This window comes from Callospermophilus lateralis, chromosome 12 (genome assembly GCF_048772815.1).
Source record: "Callospermophilus lateralis isolate mCalLat2 chromosome 12, mCalLat2.hap1, whole genome shotgun sequence".
Lineage (NCBI taxonomy): Eukaryota > Metazoa > Chordata > Mammalia > Rodentia > Sciuridae > Callospermophilus > Callospermophilus lateralis.
The window spans coordinates 72597861-72625355 of record NC_135316.1 but is presented as its reverse complement, the minus strand read 5'-3'; the positions used below and the strand labels follow the sequence as shown (position 1 = coordinate 72625355).

At 37.9% G+C, this 27495-nt stretch overlaps 1 pseudogene; it reads right to left on the bottom strand.

Moving 5' to 3' along the window:
• Positions 1 to 24386: 24386 nt before the first annotated feature.
• On the bottom strand, positions 24387 to 26819 carry LOC143411445 (PAX3- and PAX7-binding protein 1-like; annotated as a pseudogene).
• Positions 26820 to 27495: the final 676 nt, after the last annotated feature.

The window sequence follows — 27495 nt, the reverse complement described above, 5'->3', positions numbered from 1 at the left end:
CACTGTGGCCACCCTCATCTCCTCTGTGCTATCAACATTCTGTATTTTTGTGTCCTCAGAAATTCTTGGTACTTTGCATCCATTTGATAGCTCCTGGGTCCCCTGAGCCCACAGATACTGGGGCAACACCACAGCATGTCTGCTGCCCTGAGGAGCTGAGCAGAGCCGCCTTATTGCCCAAGCCTGCTATCTGAATGAAATCACCCTAGAAAACAAGTCTTGCCTTAGGGCAACCTGTCAGCAGTGACAGTCCAATTTTACTTTAAATAGACTTTTCTATCCAATTCTTGGCAGCTAAAAATTCTAAAGAATCCAGTTACATTTTTTTGGGTAATTTTTAATTTTTAAATGCTACCCAGGACAAGAAATCTAATAAGAGAAGCTTGGCACATAGTAGGCATTTGATAAGCATCTGGTTTTTATACCAATGCCTCCTATACGTAGCCTGAAGACTTCGTAGTCCATGTCATTATTTTCCCTTTACCTTTTGTTGAAGACCCGCCAATGTCCCAATCTTCACAAGAATTCTGAAAACTGAAATGTATGGGAGTGCAGTATGTTTCTGCAGGGATGGGAGTGTCTCCGGGTTTGATAAATCTCCCTCTTAGTGTGGATTGAGGACAGAAGTCCATTATCTTCAATCCTCATCTTTCACCAGAAAGATAAAAGGCATAAGTCAATTGAACAGCTGGGATAAGAGAGCAAAGAGATAATCCTCTGGAAAAGGAAATCAGTGCAGATACCTGAGCAGGGGCAAGAAAGAACAAAGAGTCTCTGAGCCCACCGAAAAGAGGGGATGGCGCTCTGAGTAGGCATAGAGTATTTTAGGGAGGTAGTGAGTCTCCTAGGACTTAAATCGGGTGGCCAGACTTACTTGAGAGGACAAATCTACATGCTGGGTCGTGGAGAGACAAGGCCCTTGGCCTCAGGAGCTTGTGAACTAGAGAAGAGAAGAACCTTTAAAAAAAAGCATTTATATTATGAAATTATGAGAGAAATGACTGACATTTTATCATTTATGTTAATCTTTATTGAATTAAATGAGGTGAGAACTGGTTCTGTATATCTTAAATTATACATAGCATGTGTAGGTGCTCATTTCAGGTTGGACCTACTGGTAGTTTAGCCTGCAGTGCTGGGGCAGATTGTAGCAGAAGGGCTGCAGGAGGTGAAGTCCCCTGCTTCCTAGAGACTTTTCACCAGCCCTGGAGAACAGCTCTGTGGGTGTGTGTTGCAGCCATAGATGGTACAGCATTGATCTCCAGGGACTGCCATTCCCTTCCGATGTCACTCTGCTTCTCACTATGTACTTGTCTTCAGGACATTGAAAATGAATTTAGAATACCTCTCCAGGGATAGAAATTCTGAATTACAGATGAGAGAAAGATCCCTTATTCAGAAGATGCTTCCATTTCAAAACTGATGCAGTGTCTAGAGTCAAAACTGACGAATCCTCCTTTGAGCGCATATATTTGCTTGAAAGTCAAAGAGAGAGATGTATTAAAATGAGCTCTCATAAAAGTCAGACAAACTGCTTCTTGATGTCATGTATTAACTGAGACTGACATCTGATTCCATTAGGATTGACATTCGATACTATTATTATAAAATAAAAGTCTATTTTTTTTTTTTCCAAAAGGAAGGGTGACATAGATTGCAGGTGATGATACCTGTTCTCATCCGGGTTCAGGAAATTTTCCTGTTCTATCTGCTGGACAAACTAAGAAAGGAGAGCAAAAAATGGCATGAACTCATTGCATGACTTATGAAAAATGTAATTGTCCCTGGAAGCTTAGCAATTATAAAACATATTTTCCTTTAGTTCAAGCTAATGATTTAAAGCCCAAGTCAAAAGTCCTTGATCAATCAAGATAGAAATGCATCATCTGGCACAATGTGGGATGGCAAAGCTCCCAGAAGGTCAGGGTAGTTCAGCCTGTAACCCCCAGGGCAGACTGGAACTGAGGTATCTACAAAAGAGACAGAAGGAAATAATTCTACAGGGACCCAGGAGCAAAAGGGCAAATAATGTTCACATTTCCCCAGTGACCTCATCTTGCTTTCTAGGAAATTTGGCCACTGAGGTATCTATTTTAATGTGCAGTGTTTGTCTTATTTGAAATACTCAACAATGATGTGTGCTGTAAATGCCACCCACCCTTGCTTTTTTCATTTTCCTACTTAGAGAAGACAGGAGTTCTTGAGGAATTCAGCTTCTTAGGTTAAACATTCGGATGTCAGATGTGAGTGAGGTATTACCTAAGAATGGAGCTGAGAAGAAACAAGGAGAAAAATCAGTACTGGATGGAAAGGGAAAGAATATTACAAAGGAAAGAAGATTGCCCAGCAGAAAAAGAAAACATTTAAGAGTAGACAGTATATAATGCTAATTTTAACGGGAAGAGGAAATCATGGATTATCTTACGTTGAGAACTTTTCCAGGTGATGGGAAAAGAGTGCTGCTATGCATGGCTCTGGCAGGGTGATTTATGGGGTGGGCTTTCTTTCCAGACTGATGACTTGGGATGTGACCAGTTTTCTTGGACTCATTGATCTGCTCATTCCTGACTGAGTAAATGATATTGAACAGAAGAACTCTGGAATGAATCTTTGTGTTCTGGGCTGCTGGATTTAAGGACATGCCTAGTTAAATATGGGATCTTTAGAAAAGAAGGAGATTTGGAAATTAACAGGCAACTTCATAAATGGTGTTAACTTTGACCTGCTTGTAAATAGGCTCATCTACTTATTGATAAGTAATCATTTCATCAACATTTATGGATTATCAATTTTATGTTAGGTGTGAAAAATACAAAACAAATTAAATATGACAAAGTCCTTTTTAAAATGGATTTTTGACTAATGGGGAAGAATGAAGTAAATCCAACAACATAGAGAGTGATAAAGGGTATAATAATGCTCTACCCAGGATGTGATGGAGATAGAGAGGGTCGTTAATTTAAACTGAGGGCTCATAGAAAGTTTTCCAGAGAAAATGTGTCTTGAGCTGAGTTAGCTAAATATTAAAAGGAGAACTTTCTCAGCTGAGTGCATAGCATGTTTAAAGCACAAATTCCTGCGCTCCTAGAACTTTAAACCTTTCACTATGTCTGGACTCATGAGTGTTGGGGGACTGGAAGGACAAGGGTGGCTCATGCATGAGAGAAATCTCACAGGGTCTTAAGGGCTAAGTGTGAACTTGAACATCAGCCTGGAGGCTATAGAGAATCATTAAACAGTGTTCAGCAGGGGAGTAACCTGTTATCATTCTTAAGTCCTAGGAATGTCACTCTGGGATATGTAAAGAATGGTGGAAAATTTGATCCTTTAGAGCCCAGAAGGCACCAACACTAGACTCAAGGAAAGGAAAGGAGTTCTGAGTTCTTCTAAGACTAGTTGGTAGGTTTGCTCAGGGGCTTTGAGATCAAGAGTGTTATAAAACCAAATTTGAAGGAGAGAAAACAGATTATGATGGAGCACAACTAATATGTCCCTTTAGAATAATTATGGGAGAGATGCTTAGATCAAAAATAGAAATAAAGATCCATTTATTTCATATATATGCATCAGCAAGTCCATCAGCTCCTTTGCCAAAACATACCCAGAGTCTGTCCATTTGTCCTTATTGTCTCTGTACTTTCCCCCAGTTCATCAACACCATCAACTCTCATTTGGATGAGGACAGCAGCTTCCAGACTCGAATACCAGCAATCCATTCTTCTCATAAAAATCATTAGAAACATAAATCCAGGCCTGGGGTTGTGGCTCAGTGGTAGAGTGCTCGTTTAGCACATGTAGGGCCCTGGGTTTGATCCTCAGACCACATAAAAATAAATAAATAAAATAAAGGTATGTGTACATCTACTAAAACGAACAAACAACAAAAAACACAACCCCCCCATAAATCCAATTCTGTTACCCCTCCTACTTAAAATCCTCATTACTTTCTATCCAACTTCAATACAATCAGAACTTCCTACCAGGATGACAAAGCCTTATACCAGTCACATATGACAGTAGGATGCATTTTGGCATATTATACATACATGAAGTATAACTTATTCTAATTAGGATCCTCTTCTGTGGTTGTACATAATGGAGAGTTACCCTGGTCATGTATTGAAATACAAGGATAGGAAAGCTATGACAGATTCATTCTACTTTCTTTCCTATTCCCATACCCGCTCCATTCCCTTCATTCTACTCTGTCTAATCCAGTGGACTTCTATTCTCCTCCTCCCCACCCTCCCTTGTTGTGAGTTAGCGTCCACATATCAGAGAGAACTTTATTCTTGGTGCAAGCCTTTGAACTGCTATACTTTGTGCCCAGAAGTCTCTTCCTACAGACCCTTTGGGCTACTGGGTTACCTTTTTCTTGTCACTCAGGCTTCAGCTTAAGTGCTACCCCTCAAAGTTCCCCTCCTGAATATCCAGAGGGAGACCCCCTTTCTCCCTGCTATTCTCTGGTTCATAATCCTGTGCATTTTCTTTCTTTTTTTAAATCAACATGTAATAATTGTGCATATGTGTGGGATACACTGTTATATTTCAACACACATATAGAATGTGTATGATTAGCATCTTTATTTCCTTATTTCTTGATGGCTGGAGCCTTCAAGATACCTTCCTATATTTCTTTATAAAATATGTGACAGGTTATTGTGAACTATGATCTACCCATTGTGCTGTGGAACACTAGAACTCACTCCTCCTAACTGTTTTGGCATAAAGTCAGTGGTGGGGCCAGCATTGTGAAACTGCCACCAATATGGCACCTTGGTGCAGGAGTCTGGGCAGGGAGAATGGGAGGAAATACAAATTCCTTCTCCATATCAAAGCTAGGTGCAGACTCCAGGTAGCTCCCCCAGCTTGGTTCCAAGCCTATAATGACTGGTGGACCTCTTCTGTCACAAGCATTGATGGAGTCCTTGGTGATGGGATCCAATGGGACTCTACAGCTGACCATTTCCCTTGCATGGAGAAATGCCTAACCCAGAAACTGAACACAAAGCAGTAAATTGTGTGCTTTATTCCACTTCCTGGGTCTTTATGCCATCATCCTGGGTCTCTGTGTCTTGCAAGACTCCCCTCCCTCCCCTGCTGGATTCCAGTGCCATTCACCTCAAACTGTTGCCACTCACTTGCTATTCTGGTTCTAGTTTGAGGAAAAACAGGTGAGCACCAGCCATCTCTATTGGGTCATCTTGCCAATCTCCCGTGTATTTTCTTCAAAAAAGTTACTATGATCTAAAATGCTCTCATTTGTTTCTTTGTCATCTGCCTAACCTAGTAGACAGAACACTTCATAAGATCAGGGGCCTTCCTGGATCTTTTGCTTCTCTGTTAATTATTAGCATCTGGAATAGTGATTGATTCATAGCAGTTGGGAATGAATTCAGGAGAGTGACGATCCCAGTGTCTGGATCCAGCCTTGCAGACTGAGTCCTGCCTAGAACCTAGAGACCAGGAGGGGTTTAGGTTGGATTCACCTTTACTTCTCAACCAAATCAGGCCCAGGTGCCAGTTCTGATAAGATGCCTTTGCTTCACTCTAAGATCTTGTTCTGCTGTTCTGTATATGATCCTCTCCTTTTCTGGGTCTCCCTCAAATGTTAAGCGAGTCTTTCAAGAGACAAATGTACTATATTATAAACAAGAGTTGTAAGCCATTGAAACCTAAGTTATTTTTTAACAATATGGTCTCATTGTATCGCAGATTGGTGAGACCTGGGAAAATTTGGTTTGTGGTTAGAAATAAAGCCAGAAGATTTGAATTATATGGAACCCTAAGGGTTTTTAGTAGTGAATATTAATTATGTGTGCAAGGTCTTGGTGCTGCATCAGTCAGAGGAAAAAAGAGAGAAACTACATCCTATTCAGCTGTCTAAAGGATCCCCACCCCCATGAAAGAAGCAATGGTCATACAGGATGTAATTCTGCTATACTTATCAGTTGTTGTATTACTAATAGGAGAGAATGTCTCAAGGTCAACAAGAAGCAGGGATCATGCAAATTTAACATGGAATGTCAATTTGCCTGTGACATTTAGGATTAAAAGTGATCAATACTGGGGAAACAATTAAAAACAAAAATTTTCTCCCAGCTCCACAAAGTTGGTAGAGAAAGGGCTGGGGATGTGGTTCAAGCGGTAGCGCGCTCGCCTGGCATGCGTGTGGCCCGGGTTCGATCCTCAGCACCACATACAAACAAAGATGTTGTGTCCGCCGAAAACTGAAAAATAAATATTAAAAAAAATTCTCTCTCAAAAAAAAAAAAGTTGGTAGAGAAAGAAAACATTTTATTTCTTTGAATAAGCATTAAACCAGAATGTGATGCGCATCACAGGCAATCCTATAAGAGACTGCAAAGACAAAAGGAACCTCAACTCCTCATACAGCCAGACAGATTTCTCTGCCAAGAGGCCAAGGATATCACATTCTCAAGACATGCCATAACTGGTCCTCAGGTAGGAGGACTTGCCAACACATTTAGTCCATCCTCAGTTTACTGGATTACCAGGTAAATTACCACCTGTTAGTTAACTGGCTTTACTCAAAGGAAAAATAAGCTCCTCATAGTTTGGACAGGAGATGGCTTGCAGCTTGGAGCAAGGAACTCACAGAAAGTCCTTTGCTCCTGCCTTTCTACAGAAAGCGCATAAGGGCTCTGCCTTCCTTCATGTTTACATTTCAAAGAACCTACTCCCAGGTCATTAAGGCACCCTTGTGTGGTAAAACTGGAAAAAGACTTTAAAAGGTAAAAATAAAAAGATTGGCATATGTCTCAAAGGAACAGAGAAAGAATTTCCAAATTTACCGGGAAAGAAGTTCTAAGTAAAGGAAGCAGTGGTGTGTGCATGTGCGTGTGATTTTAGGTTCACAGCAAAATTAAGAGGACGGTGCAGAGATTTCCCCTACTCCTACTGTCCCCTGCCCACACATTCACAGCCTCCTGCAATCTCAACATCCCTCCAAAGGGCACATTTTTAAAAATAATCTATGAATCTACATTCACATCATTATCACCCCAAACCCACTGTTTCCTTTAGGTTTCGTTGTTGGTGTTGTGTATTCTATGGGTTTCCACCGACGTGTAGTGGCGAGTGTCTGTCATTATGGGGTCACACCTTACCACAGGAACTGGGAATGAGAGCTCTATCTGCCTGGATGTTTACATTTCAAAGAACTGGCTCTCAGTTTACTGCCCTAAAAATCTTCTGTTCTGCCTTTTCATTTCTTGACTCCTGACAAACACCTGGTACCACTGATTTTTTTTTTTTTTTTTTTTTTACTGTTTCAGTAGATTTGCCTTTTCCAGAATGTCACATAGTTAGAATCATAGAGCGTGCTGACTTTTTCAGATTGCCTTCTTTCACTTAGTAAATGTGCATTAAAATTTCCTCCTCATCTTGTTATGGCTTGATAGCTAATTGAGGACAATTATTCTATTGCTGGGGGGAGCACCACAACTTATCTGTCCATTGATTTTTCTAACAAACATCTTGGTTTCTTCCAAATTTTGGCAATCATCAATGAAGTTGCTATAAAAATCCTTGTGCAGTTTTTTTTAAAACTAATTTTCAAATTCCAGCATGATCACCAGATCATATGATAAGAATATTTTTAGCTTTCTAAGAAACTGCCAAATTGGCATCTGAATGGGCTGTATCATTGTGCATTCCCAACAGCAATAAAATAAGATTTTTGTTTGACCACATCTCACCAATATTTGAGTTTCTGCCACTACCATGTGTAGTGGTATCTTGTTGCATTCATTTGTATTTCTCCAATGACATGTGATATGGGTTTTCTTTTTTACATTTTTTTTTTTTTTTTTGCCATCTGCATATCTTATTTGGTGAGGTCTCTACTCAGGTCTTTGTCCCACTTTTTAACTCATTTGTTTGTTTTATTAAGTGTCCATTGTATATTTTCAACAGTAGTCTTTTATTTAGTTGTTGTCTGTCTGAGAAAGTATTACTACTTTGTTGTTTTCTTTCGAAACTTAGTATTTCCACTCTCCTCTCATTTGCATGGTTTCTGGAAAGAAGTCAGATGTAATTGTATCTTTGCTCTTCGATAGGTAATGTGCTTTTAATCCTCTGGTTTTTCAGGATTTTTCTTTAAATCTTTGATTTTCTGTTTGAAAATTAAATACAGAGATGGAGTAGTTTTTGTTTTGTTTTAGGATTGGGGATTATTTATCCTGTTTGGTCTTCTCTGAGCTTCTTGTATCTAGGATTTGACGTCTGATGTTAATTGGGGGGAAATTATTAGTCCTTATTGTTTCAAAATATTCCTTCTGTGTCTTTCTTCTCTTTCTGGCAATCCCATGACATGTATGTCATACTTTTTGAAGTTGTCCCACAGTCTGGATATTCTTTTTATTTTTGGTCTTTTTTTTTCAGTTTTGGAGGTTTATATTGAACTAATATTAAGCATAGAGATTTTTTTCATATTAGTTGGTATATTTATTACATTTCCTTTTTTAGTGTTATGACATGTATTTACTATTCTATATCTTTCTTTAAAGTTTTAAAATTTGCTTTAATTAGTTATACATGACAGTAGACTGCATTCAGGTACTTTGATATATCATGCATAGATGGGTATAATTTCTTATTTTTCTGAGTGTACATGTTGTAGAACCACATTGGTCATGCAGTCACATACATACATAAAGCAATGATGTCTGTTTCGTTCTACTATCCCACATCCCCTTCCTTTCCCTCCCTTCATTTCCCTCCACCTAATCTAAGAGAATTTCTTTTAAACTCAGTAAATCTTTCATTAACCATGTACAGTCTAAGCCCATCAAATACTTCCTTCATTTTTTTTTACAGTGACTTTTATCTATAGCACTTCTTGATCTTTTTTTTTCTTTTTCTTTTTGAAGAAGAAAATTTCCACCTTTCTGCTTCCATTGTCCACCTCTCTTGCATGTGTTAGTGTTAAAGTCATTAGTGTGATTCTATATTCATCACAGTGGTTTTAAATTCCTGGTCTGATTATCCCAACCTTCAACTGAACCTGGTTCTCATACTGGTTCTGCAAGCTGTGAGGTTTTTTTGTTTTTTTTTTTTTTTAGCATGCAATGTGAGTGTTTTCTTGATAGATATGATGTCTGGGCAAAATAAAACTAAAGGAATGTGGTGGTAAGATGTGTGGACAAGGGAATGTTTTAGAGTCCTACGATTGGGTCATCATCTTCTTGTGCCTTTGGACTATGAGCTTCCCAAATGTTGACCAGTTTTTCTCCCTTTTTAGGTGGGACAGAACAGCATGGGGGCTGGACTTTAATTTGGCTCTGGTAATGCCCAGCTGATTAGGTGCTAGTTAACTAGTTCCACCTGAGGGTGATTCTTATTATGAGGATCAGAATATTCTGGCACATTTCAAAATGGTTCTTCTGCCTTTCCCTTTGCTGGAAGAAGAGGACGAGTTTCTCTGATATTTACAGGGAGTGCTCCTTGAGCTCCTGGAAGTAAACCTTATCAACCTGTGATGTCTCCTGCCTTTGGCCCTGGTTCCTGTGATGATCTCTGCTTGGGAGTTTCTGCTCTGGTAAGCTGCACGGGCATTCGGCTTCAATTCTGGGGACAGTGTTTTTTGTGTTGTTGTTGTTTTTTAAAACCCCCTCACCCCTCTTATATGCATCCTAGAGAAGTTGATTTTTCAGTCTGTTTAGGTTTTTTATTGTTAACATGAGGTGGTGACATCTAGGATTCTTACATGCCAAACTGTAAAACAACTGTTTATTTTGAACAGAGAATTAACTCTAAATTTGTAGTTGTCTTATACTAACAAGTTGGAGATTTTTAACTTTTACAATCAGCAACACAACAGAAATGAGGAGCACAGGAATCCCTTGAACACCAACTCCTGCAATTAAAGCAGAAAACAAATGCCCCTCCCCCCCCTCCATTCAGAGATGAGGTCATTTTTCATTTACTGCTGAGAGTTTCTATTATGTTACCAATTAATTGTTAGAGTTAAGGGAGAAAAAAAATGAATCATCCTCTCATTTTAAAGACACGTAGCTTCCTTGCAACAATTTGTCACCGTTTCCTAAAAGATGCATCTGTTATTAGTTGCTACTCGGTAAGTGATAGAAATTACATTGGAGAATCACAGTCATCCTTTTCACAATATCCTGGTACCAATGTCTCTGGTAGTGGATGGGGACAGGGGGTTAGGGCTTTGATGATTCCCAGAATGGAAGTGCATGGCACTTGAACTATGTCTTATTTTCTACTAAGGAATGTGTAAAAATGTCATATTTGTCTGTTTGTCCTCAAAGTTTAGACATGAAAATTCTTCGGAAAATTGCTGTTGATCCCTTGCTGATCAGTTTTATCCTGCCCTCAGAAGCTTTCCCCTTCTTAGTGAACTTGTGTCCAGTGGAGTCAAATCTCCAAAGATTATGGATGATTAGAGAATATAAAAGGATTCTAGGAATTTTAGATTTGGAGCCAAATATTTCTTCACGTAGTGCTCGAAGAAAAAAATATATCCTTTTTGTTTAACTCTGGGATGGAGCTTATGTGAGTTTCCAAATCAGCAATGAAATAAGCCTGAGCATTACCAGAAGGGAATGCGTCTTTCTGTTAAGACTGTTTCTGGAGGATTGATGGATTTCTGAAACTGGCTTTGTATAGGGTATTTGATCCTGTTACTGGGTCTTAGGTTTGCAGGTCAGATGGTCTTGTGGAAGAATGAGACTCTAGAAGTGAAAACACCTGGAAGTGCATTAAACCTTCCTACCTTGCGTCATGTACCCGCCAAAGGCAAAATATCTTGTAACTTGGAAGGCACTTTTTGTTTAGCTCAATGGAGTTTAAAGAACATTTCTTCCAAAGTCCAAGAATACCATTTAAAATAATGTTTTTAACCTTCTTGCTTTCTACCAAGCCCTTCATAAAGCAAATGCTTATGATTATTCGACTTTATCTACCCTGGTATAATTTATATGTATTTAGTATAAAAATGAATTTAATCAGGTGATAGAAGCATACAATTAGTAGATGTATGGGCTAATTTTATTACCTAGATTTTAATAAAGTACTTCTATGCCTCATGGAGCCCATTTGAAAAATTATGTTGCATTTGCTCAGATGAGAATATTGTCACAAAGGCCTAATTTTGGTTGAATTCTCATAAACAAAACATAATCATTTACTAGTTTTAATGTAGTAAAACTTCAGGAAGATTCCCAGAGCAGAGCTTCAGGAAAAAACACATGAGTTTGTTTCATTAATGATACAAAAATAATAGGAGAGGAAGAGGAGGAGTGAGATAATCCTTCAAAGGATTTGGCAAAATGTGATTTCCCATAAATGAACCCTTATTCTTTTATTGTAGCCATACCTTGACATCTTGAAGTAAGGCATAATCTGAAATGGTCCCGAAATCTCTTGAATATTTTAAATGGACATTAAGTTCTTTTGGTAGAAGTAATTTCATATATGTTAAAAATAAGTTGCATTAACTTTTGAAGTTTGCTTCTTCCAGAATGTGTAAACCAGTTTATGTTAACTATTTTGCAGTAACATGTGTGAGATAGCACAACAGGATGAAAATAGTTCTTCTAAGATGTGAGAGGGAGATGCTGCCTTGCATTTTGAAGCATTGGCAAAGCACTTAAAGTCATGTTTAGAAGTTCTTTCCTGGGAAGATTGTTAAGGACAAGAATCAGCTACTGGAATAGTTGCACACTTGTTTTTTTGTTTTTAAATAGTTTGTGTTGGTGCATACAGTCATACAGGCAGAAGGTGAAGTCGATGATAAACAGACAAGGAGGTATCTTCATGTTTATAAAATTAAAATGTATACTGAGTTTATCTTATTTTAATCAGAAATTAGAAAAAAAGCTCTGTCCTTTCTGCTTTTCTTTTCCAGTTAAAGCCAAGCCCAAATAGCATGTTTTACTGTTACCTAATGTGCTACCTATATGAATGCATCAGCTATTTTTATTCTGAGGTTTTGTTCCTGTTATTTGTAAATTATTTAATTTTAAATTTCAGGAGCTCTCATTGAGCTGTGTGCTGAGTTCCGGGGCAGAGGTAAGGGCTGCATCTCTGTGTGTGGCAGACAGGGGTGGGGGTGGGGGTGGGGGTGAGAAGGGTCTACTAGTTCAACCTTAGAAGGACTTGAATTTGAGCCTGGGCTTGGGACCCTTACCACAAAGAACTGATGGAAGGGCTAAAAGAGCCTGATATGTATAGGTGTGGGGTTTGGACTATGGCTATGTTGCTAGTTTTATTGGAATATGTAAGATTAAAGGTATTAAGGGTATGCTCATAATAGTAGGCTAAAGAAGAGTCCTCCAATATGTCCATGTTCTAACCCAGAACCTGTGAAATGTTACCTTATATGGTAAAAGAGAAGTTTCCAGAAGTGATTGAGTTAGGGATTTTGTGATGGGGAGATTATTATGGATGAATCAGATGGAATTTAAAGGTCATTGTAAGTATCCTCCCTCATGTGAGGGAGGCAGAGGGAGATTTGACTAACAGCAGAAGAAAATCTGTGATTAAAAACACAGAATGGAGAGAGGTGCTTTTGAAGGTGAAAACTGGGACCAAGGAGAGGACTAGAGGAGGTTGCTAGGAAAGAAAATGGTTTCGCCCCTCAGAACCTCCAGATGCAGCCAGTTCCTTGATTGAAGCCCAGCGAGACATGTTTCAGGCTTCTCATTTCCAGAACTCTAAGAGAACACGTTTGTATTGTTTAGTCCCTAAATTTGTGGCAAATAGCTGTGGCCCCAACAGGAAATGAATGTAGGCATTGTTAACAAAGAATGTCCCATCAGTATTACTAGGGCACAAGTGTGAGGATCAATATTGTTACCTGGAGCGCTGCAGTCACAGTTGTAAACAAAGAGATTCAAGGGCAAGATGCTGGACAAGACGACATGCATAAGCACATAATTAAGGCTTCTAAGTTCCAATCTCAGTAGTTAAAATGCACGAAGGAAAATGGTCAGAATAAAAAGGAATAAATAGACTTACTCGGGTTTGACTAAAGCCTGTTTTATCCAAATACTATATTGGAAATGATGGCAAAGAACTTGAACTCCTGGGACAAAACCCCTAAAATCTTAGGGTATAAAAGATTTATAGAAAGTCTTTTAAACAGATTGGTAGCTTCCTCTTCTGTCTAGTTGCCTGACCTCGGGTTAGCTTTCCTGGGAACAGACAATCATTGCGAAAAACCTACTGTATAACCTAATCTCTTAGATCCCAGTTAAGCTCAGCATCATAAAAGATAGTGTGTCCTTGGGTCTGACAGCAGGATTTCACTTTTTGCTGTTTTTCTAGCATAGTTCATGTGATCAGAATTAAAGAGGAAAGAGGGGAAGGGAAGAGGTAAGGTTTGGGGGCTTGGATGGACTCGGGGCGATTCTTTTCCCCCCATGAGACTGAAAATGGGTAGATTGTTTTCTTACTGCTGAGGTTTCTCAAATTTGAAACTTCTTGCTTTTATGGAACCAAAAAATTCTCACCTAAGAGGGTCTGCAAATAAAGTTCCAGCAATATCATTTCTCCTCATGAAAGAGGCACACTGAATTTCTCAGGAAATGATTTCAGCTCCTAGAGAAGACTACATTCAGGTTCTTGATTATTAGACAATTTATCTCAGGAGTTTTTCACATTCCTTGGAGTAAAGTATTTGCTTTCCAGAGAAACAACAAACTTAATTAAAACTACTTAGGAGCAGTGAAATAATAGACCAAGCAAACTGACACTAAGTATTTGGTCTTTTCTGATTGGAACCATTTTTAATAGATACATCTTGGAAAAAGGTGATATTTTTAGTAAAGACTTCAGCTAGCAAGAGTGAAAGACAGAAAACAATATTTTTTCTGACTTTAGCACAGGGGGAAAAAATCATTTTGCTCTGAGAGACTAAAGTAAAGTAGGGTGCTGATGGCCACTAAAGATTTTGGTCCTTTGAGAAGATAGAAAGCTCTGGAAGGGTCCTATGTCTAACTGGTGGGGAGTGTTAGTGGGATGTACCTTCATTAGATTTGCATTTCGAAAAGCTGTTCTGGTGCTATGTAGAATGAATTGGAGAAGGGTAAGGGTGGATGTGAGAAGCCAGTTAGGTGAATGCTATAGTGGGCCATGCAAGAGAAACGATATATTTTGAGCCAGGGGAACAAAAGTAAAAGCGGAAAAAAGTGAACAAAATCCAGAGACTTGAAAAAGAATATCAGTATGACTTATTAATGGCTTGAACCTGGAGGGGTATGTGAAGAACTCCAAAGTCATCAATGCTGAGAGCGATAGGTTTTTATAGCCTCTTAGCATCTTTTCATTTTAAAAAAACTGTTTTAGAAACAAATATTCTCAGTGACATTTTGCAAAAAGTCCTAAATTGAGCTAAAATGTGGTATGTTGGGGGAAGAAGTCTATACTAGGAAAAGCTTACATGTTTAAACTCCATATCGAAACATACTTTTATGCATTTATAAAACTTGGATAAAAATTTGTTCTCTAAGATTATGCCCATAGTCTACTTTTCTCCAACATTTAATTCCAGTTTATTGTTTTTCTTCAGAATTTTGAGATAGAATATTATTTCTAATATGTAAGAAAATGTCTTTCTGGCATTTTAGAGAACTGGAATTTATAAAATCCATTTGCCTAGAGCCCTTCCTGGTCAACATTTGAGGGTATTGCAGATTCTGGTAAAGCTAAAGAGACAACTATTGAGTTAGTTCCTATTCTCATGTCTAATTCTGGTTCCGATGACTATATGAAGTGGATGCTACAGACATAGGATGACTTATATTTTTGTTTATTCATGTTGCTTTGGCCTTACTTATTAATAACATCTTTGTCACTACCAAAAATTGCCTTGTTTTGGATGATAAATCATATGAGATCAAAAAGCAGTTTCAGGATGAAGGAAAGTTCCTGGTCAGCAACTACAAGCTTTTGGTAGGCAATGTGTTATGATTATTCTCCCCCACCCCTGCCCCCCCAACCCTGGATTTTTTAACATAAAATTACAAAGAAGGATCATTCTGAAATACAATCATTAAATGTTGACTATAATAGTGTTATGATTTCATTAAGCAAAACCACTAGCACTAGTTAATGCTCCTTGGTAACTAGAGAGATTCAGTGGTTAACTGCAGCTGAAAGCCTGATTTGGAAAAGATAAATAAGATTGGCTCAAGAGCTGAGCCTGACTGCTCAGGGGAACTGGGTGAGGAGGGAGGGGAGAACAGAGGGTTAGTTGCTAAACTAATCACTAATCGGGGAGGTAGGAGAAATAATAGAATGTAATAGAAACAATGGACTCTCTTCTGCCTGCTTTATTCCTGGGAGTGCTCTTTAAGGCTTCACCAGGAAGGCTTAGTAGAAATAAACAAACTCGCTGAGTTTTGCTGTGCAATTGACCAGGTGAGGTACAAAGGACAAAAAAAAAAAAAAAAAAAAGAGAGAGGAATCTTGACAGACCCATCTGGGAATTTTAAGGGAAAGTCATTGGAGGAAAATGAGTCTTACAAACTGAAATAACCAACTGGTATTTATTTTAATTAAATACAATGCACAATACTTCAGGAAATAACAATCTTTTGAATAATCGTGGAAGATATTGGCAGTCTGACAAAAGATGCCGGAGAGACTTGGTTGCTATTTAATAGAATTCTAGAATTAATTGATATATAAGTGCTGTGGATACAAGTTTTTCTTGGTCTTCAATGAAGCATAAAGTATCTTATGAAAATTTTATATACAAAATTAATTAACAGTGGATTGAATGGAGACTGGGTCACATGGATTGATACATGGTTGAAAGAGTGTATCTAAGAGGCATCAACTTGGGAGTTAGGTATTTCCTTAATGATTGAATTAGAAGAGAGTGTTGCAATTGGTTTTGATTGAATTAGAAGAGAGTGTTGCAATTGGTTTTGATATCTAATAATCTAGTTTTGTTATATGGAAAGAAAACTGACTCTTTAGCAGAATAAATGGTAGTGAAGTTTAAAAACCCAGAGGGGTTCCTTAAACATTTTAAAAAATTGTAGAAGTAAAGCAATTATAGTACAAATACTGGAAAATGTAGAAAAGTGTAAGAAAAAATATGTATAACTACCTGAATCACTCCTTCCTGCCTGAGAAATTCAGTCCAGCTAGCAAAACTGATTTCAAATAATTCTTAAAATCCCTTTTATTTTTCTGCTCCTAATCTAGGCACATTTCAGTTACCCTGTCACAATGACTCCTGTACAATTACATACACAGATTTAGCACCTAAAATTGTGATATTTTATTCACTTAGTAAAATATTTATTAAGTAGCATAGGCCATAATTTTGGTATGGATTTGTATTCTAGCCTTTCTGTTTTATATTCTAAGCAAGCTTCAATATACCTGTTTTTAAATATATGCTTCTGATATTTGAATAATATTCTATTATTTGACTATATACTCATGACTCATGTATTTTTATCTCTTGTCTATTGGTCATTGACTTTCTTCTTTTATTATTTTCAATACTTTTTAAATAGCATCTGTATGTATTTATCCATATCTCTGATTTATATTTTTCCTGTTAGTACTTTTTTTTGTGTGTGTGTGTGGTGGGGTATAGCAGGGATTGAACTCAGGGGCACTCAATCTTGGAGCCACATCCCCAGCCTTATTTTGTATTTTATTTAGAAACAGGGTCTTACCGAGTTGCTTAGTGCCTCACTTTTGCTGAGGCTGGCTTTGAAATCTTGATCCTCCTGTCTCAGTCTCCTGAGCCACTGGGATTATAGGCATGTGTCACCATGTCCAGTTAGTGTTATGATTTAATGTTAAATAAACATGTTTCTCATGTATTTCTTTAACTACTGGTGAGGGCAGATCTTTCCTTTTTTTGGTATTTGTCTGGAAATATATATCTAATATGAATAGTTTTCAACCAGGGATAATTTTAGCACCCAGGGGATACTTGCCAATGTCTAGGCACATTTTTGCTTATCACAGCCAGGGACAGAGGGCGGGAGAGGTGGGTGGGCTGGAGTTGCTATTGAAATATACCAGGTAGAGGCCATGGATGTGCTAAATATCCTATAATGCATATGATGGCTGTCACTACCCACACCACCCTCTAGCCCAAGAATTTTTTGTTCCTATTTGAGTAGCACTGAGTTTGAGAAAACCCTCTTTTAAATCCTCCTTTAAATCTACAAATCCTTTTGACACTGTGGTAAGGGAAGATTAAATAATTTTCCAAATTGTTTGTCTTTATATAAATCTATTTCTCAGCTATCTACCCTACTCTGCTTGCATATGCAGAAATTGATTTTGTGCCAGTACCGTGTGACTCTATTACTGCTTTTAGAAGTTATTAATGTTTTGTTGGGCAGCCCATTAATCAATAATTTATTTTAAAAGGATTAATGTCAATATAATGTTTAATTTCCTCAAACACATTTGAAGAATATCCATACATTAGTTTCAAGTATCTTTTCAAATTCACAAATCATATTTTATAGCTTTTCCCAATTCTTGTGCAGAGTTTTTTTATGTTTATTCTTGGTATAGTGCACATAGGATTTTTTTAAACTAGATTTTAATAGTAGAAATAATTTCCAAAATGTGATTTTATTTTGTATATTTATTTAAACATGATATATAAATAATAATAATTATAAAACTCAGGTTTTAAAAAATGAGATCATATCAAGCAAAATTTTTAAGTTTCTCACTCTCTGAAAATTCTCTAACATCAGAGGGAAACTTTTCCTGTCTTGCCAAAGGATATACCTTCCTTCTTTCATTATGTGTTTGTAAATAAGAGTGAGTACATTATGTGTAGGTATAAAAAAGTTTTTGTACAATTGGAATTATAACTCACATAGTTTTAAAAACTCGTGATTTCAAAAATAGTGTATATTAATCACCTTACATCTGCATATATGTATTTATACATGTCTGTGGAAAGCTGAATAATGTACCCCCTACACCAAGGTGTCCAAAGTCCTGGTCCCTGGTCCCTGTGAAGGTAATACCTTATATGGCAAAATGGACTTGGCAGATGTCACTTAAGTTGAGAGGGGAAGTTATCTTGAATTTCCCTTTGGGCTCAGTCTAATTCCTGCAGTTCTTAAGTGTGGGAGAGGGAATAGGAATGAAACAACAGGAGAAGGACTTGGCCTTCCCTTGCTGACTTTGAACATGGAGGAAGGAAGCCAAGGAATGAGGGTGGCATCCAAAAGCAAGAAAAGGCAAATAAAAGGTTCTCTCCATTAAAAAAAAAATCTAGAAAGAAACCCAGTTTTATCAGCACCTTGATGTTAGCCCAGGAGACCCTCTTTGGACTTCCTGGCTTCATGTAGGACATGGCTGTGAGGCCAAGGCTGGCTTAGAGGAGGAACCTGCAGGAATCTGATGTCTGCAATTGATGTTGGATTGGAGGAGTGGTTGCTTATACCTTCTTGATAGGCAGAGGTCTCTAGCTCACAGAGTCATAATGAGATCCAAGCAGAGTAGAGACTATTGGTCCTTCAATATTCTCTCTAGGCTCTAGTGATAGAGTATCGAGGAATTGGGGACATAGATGCTGAGCTGGTGATGATCAGATTGGGGATCTCAAATGGTGAGTCATTTATCAAGTTCTTGGGGGTCAATCTGGTCCAGAAAACATTGTTTTCTGGAAATCAAGCAATTGTCTGAAGAATTAAAGAAAATTAAGTGGATCAGAAATTTCAAATGTGATAAACATTAGAATTGGATTAGTAGGAAGGCTAGGAGGAAGTTAAGAGGTGAATACCATGTTTTTGGAAGCTGCTAATTGTGGCCAATAAAAATGTCTCCAGTTATTTTGTTATCTGAGGACATTTTCAGGTTTGAGTGTATTTTTGTTTGTTTTTAGGGGAGACAAGGATCATTGGAGTAAATCAGTTTTCCCTAAAGAGAAAGATCCAAATGTGAAAAGACATAATTGGAAATATGGAAAGACAAATTTAAAATCAGGAAGAACAAAACCATGTGTAATCAAGTGGCTCTTGTAAATATATACTTAAGTATTCAGAATTACAAAAGTAATTAGTATTAGGAGTTACTAAATATTCATAGAACTCATACAATGGATTACATATAACACATGACTGTGACAACAAAATAAAGCAAACCATGAAATGGATTTAATTACATATTTATTTAAATGATCTTATTATAATAACACACATTAATTGTACAAATTTATGAGTTTCACTGCAACATCACCATACATAAAAGTATCATGCTTTGAGTATGTCTATTCTTCCTTTTACTCTGTCTTGCCCTTCCCTCTTTCTGTCTTCACCCATCTTATCCTTCTCCTTTTCTCTAATAGTCTTCTTCTACTTTCTGGTCTAAGTTTCCATATGTGAGAAAATGTGTGATGCTCATCTTTCTGTGTCTGCCTTATTTCCCTAAACAGGATGCCCTGCATTTCCATCCATTTTCAGGCAAATGACATGGTTCCCTTATTTATAGCTAAATAATGTTCTTTGTGTGTATGTACCACATTTTCTTTTCATTCGTCTATTGATGGGCACCTTGGCTATCATGAATACTGCAGTAAACATGAGTATGCAGGTATGTCTTTTATAGAGTGAATTCATTTCCTTCAGATGAGTACCCAGGAATGCACTTATCTGGATCATCTTATAGAGCAAGTTTTAGTTTTGAGGAACCTCTGTATTGTTTTCCATAATGGCTGTACCAATTTACATTCCCACCAACAGTACATATAGTTTTCTTTTTTCTCCACATCTTTGTCAGATGTGGGGTATGTGTGTGTGTGTGTGTGTGTGTAATAGCCATTCAGACTGGGATGAAATGGAATCTCAGTGCAGTTTTATGTTTTTCTGATGGCAAAAGATATTGAGGACTTTTTTGTAGACCATTGAGAAGTGTCTGTTCATGTCATTTGTGCATTTTTTGATTGGGTTACTTGTTCTTTTGTGAAGTTTTTTTTTTTATATATTCTGGATATTAATCCTATGTCAGATAAATAGTTGGCAACTATTCTATCATTTTATGGGTTGTTTCTTCATTCTGTTTCTTTTGTTGTGCAGAAGCTTTTTAATTTGTTATAATCCCATTTGTCAATATTTCTGGTTCCTGAGCTATTGGAGTCGTATTCAGAAATCATTCCCTCTCCCTATTTATCTATCTATATCCATCTGTCTGTCTGTCTATCTATCTATCTATCTGGGGGCACTTAATCTCTGAGCTACATCTCCAGTGCCGCAGTCTGGCTGAGCACAAATCAAGAGCCACTCACAGCTTGTAGGTTCAAACAGCAATTCTTTATTCCCGAACTGTCACCGGCACTCTACAAACACGTTCTGGGGAAATCCACGTTCTCTGCCCAAATCCACATCTCCACTGGGCTTCTGTCTCTCAAAAATACTGTCTGAATCCCTAAGAACTCAAGAGGAACTCAGGCAGCAGGATACGCCCTATTCCCGGCAGGAATAATCTTCCTAAACCGGGAACACCCTAAACACGGATCCGCCCTGGTCCTTGAGCAAGGTCACCTTCCAGGAGTCCTTCCACTAAGCAACATGGGGGTACGCTGGCAAGGAAATTGTCATACCTACTTGGCTAATGGCTCCCAGCACTCCAGCCCATTTTATTTTTCATTTTGAGATAGGACCTGCTAAATTACTGAGGCTAGCCTTGAATTTGTAATCCTCCTGTCTCAGCCTATCAGGCTGCTGGGAATATAGATGTATGCCACTGTACCTGACCCTGTGACAATACCTTGAAGCACTTCACCAGGTGTTTTCTTATAGTTTCAAAGTTTCAGGTCTTACATTAAGGTATTCCATTTCTTTGAGCTTATTTTTGTACAGGTGAGAGATGTGGGTCTTGTTACAATCTTTTACATGTGGATGACCTCTTCTCCAGCACCTTTTGTTGAAAGGATTATGTTTTCTTCAATAGGTATTTTTTGTAACTTTGTTGAGAATCACTTGACTATAGATATGAGTTTACCAGTCACTGCATAATTGTCAACAGCACATTAATATATATTCATGAGTATTCTTTGCATCTTGATCTTACACCAAAGAAAGTTTAGTAATATGTTTAAGTAATACTGGTATATTTTTTAAAAAGTTTCACATAATGGTTGCACCCCATTTTTTTTGCAAAAAAAAAAAAATTGTCATAAAATCTGCAATGGTGAAATATGGTATTTCTTTATTCCACTGGTGTATGTATTGGTTTTTACCATTGATCTATAGTATATTTTGAAATTGGGCATTGTGATGTCTGAAGCATTGCTCTATTTGCTCAGAATTTCTTTGGCCATTGGGGAATTTTGTACTTTCATATGAATTTTAGGATTATTTCTAGTACTGTGTAGAATGTCATTAGTATTTTGATGGGTATTGCATTGAATTTTAGATTGCTTTCACTAGTATTATTTTAACAATATTAATCTTCCCAATTCATGAACATGTCAAGTCTTTCCATCTTCTATTATTTTTTTCCAAAATTTTTCAGCATTTGGTATTTTTCATTGTAGAGCTCTTTCACTTCCTTGGTAAGGTTTGTTCCTAGATTTTGTAATTTCTTTTTGTGTGTGAATGGGATTACTTCTCTGATTTCTTAGTATATTATTGATGCATGAATGAGGTATTAAATTTTATGTTGATTTTTTTAATCCTGCTATTTTGCTAAATTTTATCAGTTCTAAGATACTTAGTGAATACTTTAGGATTTCCTAAGTGTAGAATCATATCACTTGTAAACAAGAATATGGGATTCATTACTTTCCTATTTGAATCAATTTTATTTTTTTATTTTGCTTGATTGACCTGGCTATAATTCAAAGTATGATATTGAATAGGAAGGTGAGAGTAGACACCCTTGTCTTGTTGCTGATCATAAAGGAAATGATACCCGCCTACATCTGGTATGATGTTAATATATAGCATATATTATGTTGAGGTATAATCCTTTCCTGCCTAACTCATTCAGGGCTTTTAGCATGAAGGAATGTGGAATTTTAGTCTCTTCTGTATTTATTAAAATAATTATGTGATATCATCCTTGATTCTATTTATGTGCTCTATCATGTTAATTGATATGCACTATTCAAGCATCCTTGCTACCCTGGAATAAAACCAACTTGATTGTAGTCCATAGTCTTTTAAATATATGGTTAAATTTGACTTCCAAGTATTTTATTGAGAATCTTTACATCTTTGTTCACAAGGTATTGGTGTATAATTCTTCTCTTTCTCCTTTCTTCTCTTTTTTTTTTTTCTTTTTTCATCTTTGGTATGTCCTTACCAGCTTTTGGTAGCAAGTTGATATTGGTCTCATAGAATGAGTTTGGAAGGATTCCTTCCTTTTTATTTTCTGAAATGGTTTGAGGATTAGTTTATTAAGAATCTAATAAAATTCAGCAGTGAATCTGTTGGTTCTGGAGTTTTCTTTGTTGGGAGACATTTTATTGCTGTTACAATCTCATTACTTATTACTTATTTACTTAGGTTTTCATATCCCAATTGGTCCAGTTTGGGAAGATCATATGTCTCCAGAAAATTTTCCATTTCTTATGGATTTTCTAATTTGTTGGCATATAGTTTTTCAAAATATTTCTTAATGATCCTGTGAATTTCAGTTGTGTTTGTTGTAAGATCTCCCATTTTGCCTATTATTTAGGTCTTGTTCTTTTGAGTAGTTTAATTAAGGCTTTGCCAATTTTATCTTTTCAAAGAACTGGGTCTTTGCTTCATTGAGGCTGTGATTTTTTTACTCTGTTTTGTTTATTTTTGTTCTGATTTTCTTTCTTCCTACTGATGTTAGATTTGGTTTGTTCTTGTTTTTTTTTCCCAAGACCTTGAGATGCATCATTAGGTTATTTATTTGAAATATGTTTTTTTAAATATTGGTACTTATAGCTATGAACTTGTCTTTTAAGTTCTGTTTTTGCTGTGACCCAGAGATTCTGGGATGTTTCCATTTTCATTTGATTCTGGGAATGTTCCCGCCCCCATTTCTTCAATAACACATTCATTCAAAAGTGTGTTGTTCAATACTCACATTTGTATATTTTTTGTAGTTTCTCTTACTGTTGATTTCTAGTTTCATTCCATTGTGATCTGATAAGATGCATGGAATTATTTAAGGTTTTATGAATTTAAGATTTGCTTTATGGACTAATACATGATACATGGTCTGTTTTGGAAAATGTTCTATGTTCTGATGAAAAGAATGATATTCTGCAACTATTAAATGGAGTGTTCTGCAGAAGTCTGTTAAATCCATTTTATCTATCACATAATTTAACTGTTTCTTTTTTGATTGGGGGGGATTGGATAATCAATCTATATTGGGTATTGAAATCACTCACTACAATTATACTAGAACTCAACTCTCCTTTTAATGGTGTTTGTTTTAGTAAAATTGGGAGCTCTAATTTTTGGTATACATTTATAACAACTATTATATTTTCCTGATGAATTCCTCCCTTTATCAATATGTGGTGACTTTCTTTGTGTCTTTTGGTTTTTGTTTGAAGTCTGTTCTATCAGGTGTGAGTGTAGCTACTAGTACTTGCTTTAGGAGTTCACATTCTCAGAACATAACTTTGCATCCTTTCACTTTTAATCTGTATATATCTTCCAGTGAGGTGAATTTCTTACAGATAGAAGATTATTGAGTCTTGTTAAATCGAATCAGCTAGTCTGCATCTTCTTTTTTTGAATATATGAATATAATGTATTTGCATTAAAATGAAAATCAGTATTTGATAGTGTAAGAAACTTTGCATATATACTAAATTATGGGAATAATATTAAAGCAAATAGGTTTTTCAATCTCATAGGTCTATTTTCCTTCAATCAAAGATTTAAATTAAAAAAAAAAAGATTTAAATTCTTTCACATCGTGGTCACTTGCAGCAGACATAGCATGATTCAAAGCTTGAATACCTGCAATAAGTTTTACATTTTCCCTTGCATTTCTTTTATCCACATTAGAGCACCCACTACTATTCCTATAACTTGTATCTGCTAAGTGTATAAGGTATTGGCAGAAGTTTTCTTTTCTTTTTTTTAATATTTTAGTTACAGATGGACACAATACCTTTATTTTTTTATTATTATTATTTTTTTTTATGTGGTGCTGAGGATTGAACCGAGTGCCTCACACGTGTGAGGTAAGCACTCTACCACTGAGCCACAACCCCAGCCCCTTGGCAGAAGTTTTCTAACAGAAATAGTTCTTTCTACTCTGATTCCATAATTCATGGTTTGGGGAAACAGTTGATTACATTTGGGGCTTTTTTGATGCTGTCATCTCCATATTCTAAATTCTGAAAAGCCATGAGAATGTATCTATTTAATAAACCATCCATTGATAACTCCTGAAGAGTTTTATTTGAGAAAATGCCATAAAACGGAATAAAATTTCCTAATAGCTTCACTGAAGAGCAAAACTATATTCTCAAGAGGAGTCCATGTGAGGAGCTGCAATCTGATGAGAGGTTGAACAGCTTTGGCAAATAAAGGCCCATGTGTCTGTGTAGGACATACAGTATTCTGAACACCACGCTTTACATTATGATTTAATGCAATCAATTAAATAAAAACCCTCAAGGACATCTACAGAAAGCCTTGCTGGACTCTTTTGACATACAGTCTTTTTCCAGATTGAAATTATTAATATCTGTAGAAGTTTCTTCATCATTACTAGAAAGGCCTTTAAGGTGATCTGCTGTCTTCTTTGTTTTTTCCTCTGGCTTGTGTATGATGGATCTTCCTGGCCTCCCACTCTATAATCTGACATTGGCATGCTCTTGATACAGTGCCCAATCATGCTCTAAAACATCAAGATTTGGTGTGATGGGTGCTTTATTTGAATGGCTTGAAAACTCCAACAATTCATCTTTAAAATCTTGACATCTTTGGACAGGAGGGTGGGAAGCTCGTTGTTTGTACAGCTGATGTATTGCTGATTCAAGTTCATTAATAGTGACACCTTTTCACTGAAACACTCAAGCAAGTCTTGGACATACCCTTGCATTTCTTGCAAAAATTCACACCATTCACCAATACCCCCAGAAGACCCGCCTAATCTTTCAATAGCCCTGGACGAATCCATTCGGCTTTGCAGATGCTTTCTATGCTGCTGTTGATTTGTTTTGTGCAATTCTTTCATGGAGTCTGTTTAAAATGATAGGAACATATTCAATATATTTTTCTTTTTCTTTTTTGGCAATGCTGGGGATTAAACCGAGAGCCTCCGAACAAGCTAGACAAGTACTCTTCCCCTGAGCCATGTCTTCACAGCTGTTTCTTTACCAAATCAATAGTAACAGGAGTCATTTTATTACTGGGAGTTTTAAAAGGGGCTGGATTATCTGTTTTTTGAGTTTTGGCATCTGACCATCCATAGGTCATGTAACTATAGGATGAACCATCAGGCATTGCCTGGTAATTGTTCTGCTGGTACATACTCACTTCTTCCGGATGACTCACTTGAACCTGAGGGTTAGTTATTCCTTTTCTTACCTGCTCCTGTTCCCATAGGCTGAGCTCTTTGTCCTGCTCTCCAGTTACTAAAACATCTTCCTCATTCCCCTCAATACCTATTTCCTCGGCAATTTTTTCTTTGTGACTTTTCTTTCACAGAAGAAAAACTACAGGGCACTTCTCATCATTATCTTCACCATCGCTGGTATCATTTCCATCTTAAGGAGGCGACCTTAACCAGGCTCATTGTCATGAGGAGTGAAATCTCCCAATTCCCGAGCCATTTGATGCTTTTCCCTTGCAGCATGTATAAAAGCATCATCTGGAATTTCTCCTGGACAGAGACCATTCAAAGATAAAGCATTTGAGAATGTTCCACCAGCCTTTGGCTTTTCTTCCTCCTCCTCCTCCTCCTCCTCTCCTCCTCCTCCTCCTCCTCCTCCTCCCCCCTCCCCTCCTCCCTCTCCTCCTCCTCCTCCCCCTCCCCCTCCCTCTCCTCCTCCTCCTCCCCCTCCCTCTCCTCCTCCTCCTCCCCCTCCCCTCCCCTCCCCCTCCCTCTCCTCCTCCTCCCCCTCCCTCTCCTCCTCCTCCTCCTCTTCCTCCTCCTCCTCCTCCTCTTCCTCCTCCTCCTTCCCCCCTTCCTCTCCCCCTCCCTCTCCCCCTCCTCCCCCTCCTCCCCCTCCTCCCCCTCCCCTCCCCCTCCTCCCCCTCCCCCTCCTCCCTCTCCCCTCCCCCTCCCCCTCCTTCCTCTCCCCTTCCCCTCCTCCTCACCCTCCCCCTCTTTCTCCTCCTCCCCCTCCCCCTCTTTCTCCTCCTCCCCTCCCCCTCTTTCTCCTCCTCCCCTCCTCCTCCTCCCTCTCCCCCTCCTCCTCCTCCCTTTCCCCCTCCTCCTCCTCCCCTCCCCCTCCTCCTCCTCCCTTCCTCCTCCTCCTCCATGTCCATTTCATCTTCACAGTGATCACTGGAGATAACTCCATCATCCTCATTTGTGTCTTTGACATGCCCTGTTTTGTCCAGAGGCTGTTCATCGCTGATGAGTTCTGTCTTAATCTTGGATTTTTCAAGATCATTGTTGTATTCTTTCTTGAACAATTTTACTATCTTTTTTGCTGTAACGTGATTTCTTCACTTTGAAAACTTCTTCACTTTCTTCCTCCTTGTGGGGGCTGAGCAGGCTGGCCTGGGGCACCTCTTCTTGCAAGGCCTCTTGCATGGCTTCAGCCCATTGCCAGGTACCCACTGCAGCTGGGGAAGCTTCCCTGGCCCCCTCAGCCCTGTGTAGGGATCAGCCTGGAGGACGGGGCAGCCCTGGGCCCAGCAGCGACTCCCCCTCATCCCCCCATGGGCCCTGTCATAGCTGCCTTAGTTGATGAACACTGTTTTCCTAATGATCAGTTGTTTATCCATACTTCTAGAGAAATTTATTCTTTTCCATGCTTTAATGATCGGTTATCTTTCTGCTGCTTCTTGGTGTAGAAGTCCCTGAAGCATCTTCTATAATACTTGCTTAGGGGCCATGAATCCCCTTCATTTATTCTTATCATGAAAGTATACAAGCTTCTAAACTGAGACATGTTCTTAGTCATGTCTAGATTTCAGCTATGCCAATTTTCCTAGAAGTCAGGGAGGGGTGAAATTATAGTTGGTCATTTGGACAGTGCCCTAAAAAGCTGGGGGCACTGGTAGTTCACCTTTTCTCCTCCTCCCTGTGAGAAGGACTTGTGAGGTATGGAGTTCCTTCTGTATACTGAGCTGTGGCAACTTGGGAAATGGGAAGACACAGACAAAATGAAACAGTTCTACCCTTTTTGTGATGTGTTCTTCAGTCTTTTTCTTCCACAGTGTTGCTGTAGCTTTATAAGTAGATTCCTTGGCTCTTGCAGAGTTATTTTGTTATCTGTATCTTTTTCATGATACTTTATAGGGGGAATAAAGACTAGGTTCTCCTATTCCACTGTTCTGCTAATCTCAGCCTCTCTCAAAGTTTAATCTTGATACTCAAGATAATGCT